The 4708-nt window shown below is 41.5% G+C and overlaps 1 long non-coding RNA gene across 1 annotated transcript; it reads right to left on the reverse strand.

Annotated features, from left to right (window-relative positions):
* Positions 1-860: 860 nt before the first annotated feature.
* Positions 861-4288, reverse strand: LOC110304277. Its single transcript, XR_002379049.1, has 3 exons — positions 4242-4288; positions 3788-3940; positions 861-1049 (listed from the first exon to the last, which is right to left on the reverse strand). It is a non-coding gene; the product is annotated as an uncharacterized LOC110304277 (long non-coding RNA).
* Positions 4289-4708: the final 420 nt, after the last annotated feature.

Consider the following 4708-nt stretch of genomic DNA (forward strand, 5'->3'; position numbering starts at 1 on the left):
AAGGGAAGGGAAGGGAAGGGAAGGGAAGGGAAGGGAAGGGAAGAAAAAGGCTAGAACATTGCAATCCTTTTCCAGGACACAGCAGTCATGACCTCTCCCTAGGCCACATGTCTTAAAGGTCCTACCAGCCCCAAATAGCACCACCCTTTAACACATTAGCCTTTGGGGCCATTCAACCTCCCAATTATATGGAGTCTTTTCTGGACCAAGGGAGAAAGAGCACCCTATGAATACTTAGAGATTGAGTACTGTTTAGGAGATGCTGAGCCAGTGGGGTGGGAACAGTTATCCTTTGCAACAACAATCCATCCCATTGTTACTTGGCCTCACTGTATAAGCCAGGTCATACTGCATCCCAGCGCCTATGCAATTGCATGGACCAAGCATCTTACAAACTACAGAGAGTATAACCACCCATTCCATTCTTGTATCAGCCTATGAAGGAAACAATGTAGCATGGTCCCCATGTCCCAGATGGCAACATTAGAGCTCTTCAGCTACTCTGTCCCTTATGGTCAGCTGTTAGCCATATGTAGCTATCATATTCTGATTTTGGTTAGTACAAATTGAGATGTGTCCTGTTAGTACAAAACATACAAAGAATGCAAAATGCCTCATTAATCCTCTTCTATTGATAACATGTTGAATTGATGTCTTAGTTCTATCTAAAATACATTTTTAAAAAATTATTATTAGCGAGGCAGTAGTGGCTCACACCTTTAATTCCAGTATTTAGGAGGCAAAGGTAGATGGATCTCCAAGTTTGAGACCAGACTTGTCTACAGAATGGGTTCCAGGACAGCCAGGGCTACACAGAGAAACCCTGTCTCCAAAACAAACAAATAAGAAGTAGTAGTAGTAGTAGTAGTAGATTTTATTATTGGTATGTGTGCATGTGCGTAAGTACAGACATAAACATGCCAGGGCACATCTGCAGAGGTCAGATGACACCTCTGGGGAGTCAGTTCTCTCTTTCCACCTGTTGAGGCAGGGCCTCTCTTAGTTCTGCTATGCTGCTTACTCCAGGCTACACAGAGTTGAAAGTCAGCCTGGAATACATAATATCCTGTATGTAAACAAACAAACAAATAAGCAAGCAAGCACACAAATGCATACATCCTAATTAAAATGCATTGCTTGACCTTGGCACACATTTTAGACTGACCTCAGAGGCCCGCACATGTTAAACACACATCTACCTCTGAGCTCTATGCTTAACCCCCTGTTTGTTTTCTCTCTCTTAGAAATCAAACATTTATTTACTTATTTGTTTTGCATTTATTATTCTCTCTGTATTTATTTGGGAGGAACTGCAGGTGTGCCACAACACCTGTGAGAAGGTCGGAGTGTAGCTCTCAGGAGTCAGCTCTCCTCCCATCATGTGGACCCCAGGGCTCCAACACAGTTGGTCAGGATTGGTGGCAAGGGCCTTTTGTTCTTTTTAAAAAAAAACATTTTATTTTCTTGTTTATTTTGTGTGCGTGTATGTGGACACACACTGGGAAGACACCGTGTGGGAGTTGGTTCTCTTTTTCTCTGGGAATCAGAACACAGGTCCTCATGTTTGGCAAGACCTGCTGAGACATCTTGCTGGCCTTTTGTTTGTTTTTTAAATTAAGGATTTAAATGTGTGTCATGCAGAATTGATGGGAATGTTTCAAGACAGGATTTCTCTGTGTAGCCCTGGCTGTCCTGAAACTCATTCTGTAGACCAGGCTGGCCTTAAACTCATAGATTCATCTGTCTAAGCCTCCCAAATGCTGGGAATAAGGGCGTGTACCACCACTGCCCACTGAGATTTTAAATTTTTTTGAAACTGCATATCCTTTCACCTATTACTTCACAAAATGCGAAGTAATTTTCTTCTAAGGAAATAGCCAAAAATTTAGACAGGATTTTTTTTTTTTTGAGACAGGGTCTCATTGTATAGCTATGGCTAGCTTGAAACTCACTATGTGGACCAGGATGGCCTTGAACTCAGAAATCTGCCTCTGTCTCCTGAGTGCTAGAATCAAAGATGCATGCCACCATGCCTGTTGTGGGAGGATATTTTTCTTTATAATAGTGAAATATATCTAGCAATTAGAGTATGTTCAAATAAATTTTTAACATACCAATTTGATCATGCTAAACATAAAAAATGTGTTTAGGATCTTTAACAACAAAGGTTAATATGATTTTTATAATGTCCAGTGGGAAAAGCACCCAAGAAAGTATATTTCATGCTATGCTATGAATGGCATGGTACACGCATATAGATTTGCATAAAAATGTAAAAATGCAAAGATATGCTGCTAAATGTTTTTCTTTGCATGGGATTATACACAATATACACTTTCTTTAGTATTTTCTGTTTTCTACTGTTCTTAATTTAGCATGCATTACTTCTATAATGAGGAAATTAATATTATAAAAACCTTAAGCTCTTGGATTCAATAAAAAAATAGGCAAAGCATATGCATGTATGATACAGAAAAACGATGAATACAGCAGAAAAAAATGGTCTATAAATATAAAAATCCCCAGTCTCAGTAGTAATCATGGAAATTAAAATAACAAAGAGATTTTTTTACTGATATACCAGTTTAGGAGAGAGAGAGAGAGAGAGAGAGAGAGAGAGAGAGAGAAAGAGAGAGAATGCAATGTCAAAGAAGTAATGAAATGGAGATCGTCTCTCTTGCTCTGGGGAGAGTCATCTTTGGGGAGGACAGTTAGGCGACAACTGAGAAACTGTTAAAGGCACACTCTCCTCCATTTGGTAATTCATCTTTTAGGTCTGAGCTCACAAGCCTAAGAGGCTTGTACTAGTGTGCTTAGGGGAAGCATTGCTCATTGCATGCAATATCAAAATATTAAAAACAAGCCAAACAGACGTGAATTCCATCAGTGAATTCATTCTGTGGAATATTAGGTAACAGATACAAGAATGGACTAGAACTGTATTTTCTGGCATAAGATGAGGGAGATGAACTGTCAGACCAGTGCAGCAGGATGGTGAGTTACTGTTAAGGAAAAAAAGTCTCTCTATATACGTGTACTTATATATGTGGATTTGGGAAATTTTACTTCATAGATCTCTGAATGGTGAAGAGAGTGACGGGATTGGAGGAAGGTGGCAGGGGATTTGTCCTGTGATCCTTCACTATTAAGAGTTTAACTCAGGGCTCAGCGGGTAATGGCATTTGCCACCAAGCCTGATGACCTGATGACCCAGAGCCCACATGAAGGAAAGAACAGACTCCTACAAGTTGCCCTTTGACCTTCACATGTGAACTGTGGCATGTGCACACACACACACACACACACACACGTGTTAATAAAAAAGAAAAAACTAAAATAAAAAAAGAATTCAAACTAAGAGGAGGCTCTGGTGTTTACTGTGTGTGGTGGTTTTGGGGGAAAAAATGGCCCCCATAAGCTCATAAGAAGTGTCACTATTAGGAGGTGTCTTCTTGTTGGAGTGGGTGTGGCTTTGTTGGAGGAAGTGGGTCTCAGTCTCTTCCGGCTGCCTTCTGATCCAGATGTAGAACTCTCAGCTCCTTCTCCAGCACCATGTCTGCCAGGGTGCCTCCATGCTCCCACCAGGATGATAATGGACTGTAAGCCAGCCCCGACTAAATGGTTTGGGTTTTTTTTTTTTCCTTTATAAGAGTTGCCTTAGTCATGGTATCTCTTCACAGCAATAAAACCCTATCTAAGACACTGTGTAACTTGGAGCAAATTGCTTAACTCTTCCAAACTTCAGTTCCCCCATCTATAAAACAGAGCTAACAACAACTTTACATACCTCATCAGGTTGCTGAGGAGATGTGCTGAGGTTATACAGTTACTCAGAACTCCCTTTGTTCCGAGTTCAGTACACAGTAGGCCTTCAAATGTCACTTCTCCTTTTACCCTTATTACAATCAGTAACTCCACACATAAATACTCTTGTTAACAGCTGTGCAAAATAATAAATAATGCATGTAAAAGAGTGGGCACATAGCCAGTTGGTGGTGGTGCACACCTTTAATCTCAGCACTTAGGAGACAGAGGCAGGCAGATCTCTGAGTTTGAGGCCAGCCTGTTCTTCAGAACTAGTTCTGGGACAGCAAAGAGAAACTCAGTCTAGAAAAACAAAACAAAGCAAAGCAAAACAAAACAAAACAAGAGCTGACCTGTAAATAGCAAGAGCATCCAATGGGAAGGAAGAGAGGGAGGAAGGAAGTGGGGACTAATGTTGCTCGAGTTGGTACTGGTACCTTCTCCTATAGCCACTCTGAACCCTCGGAAGTATCTGGTCTCCCCTAAGTGGGCTCCACCTTTCTCAAAGGCGATAACAATACCCTCTGTGACCAATGAGAGTCCCTCCCCAGGGCCCAGAACAGAGTAATTGCTCAGAGTTCTGCCATATTGCATCACAGTTAGTAGAATGTTTGCTTACCATACACAAAGCCCTGGGTTTGATCCCCAGCACGCACCATATAAACCAGACGTGGTAGTGCACATTTATCATCTCAGCACTCAGAAGGTGGAGGCAGAAGAACCAGAAGATCATGAGTGTCCTCAGAAACATATGAAGTTTGAGGCTAACCTGGAATAGATGAGACTCTGTCTAAAAAAGAAAAAGAAAGAGAGAGGAAGAAGAAAAGAAAGGAGGAGGAGGAAGAGGAGGAGGAGGGGGAGGGGGAGGAGGAGAGAGAGAGAGAGAGAGAGAGCAGATTGAACC

The sequence above is a fragment of the Mus caroli genome, chromosome 11 (genome assembly GCF_900094665.2).
Source record: "Mus caroli chromosome 11, CAROLI_EIJ_v1.1, whole genome shotgun sequence".
In the NCBI taxonomy this organism is placed as follows: domain Eukaryota; kingdom Metazoa; phylum Chordata; class Mammalia; order Rodentia; family Muridae; genus Mus; species Mus caroli.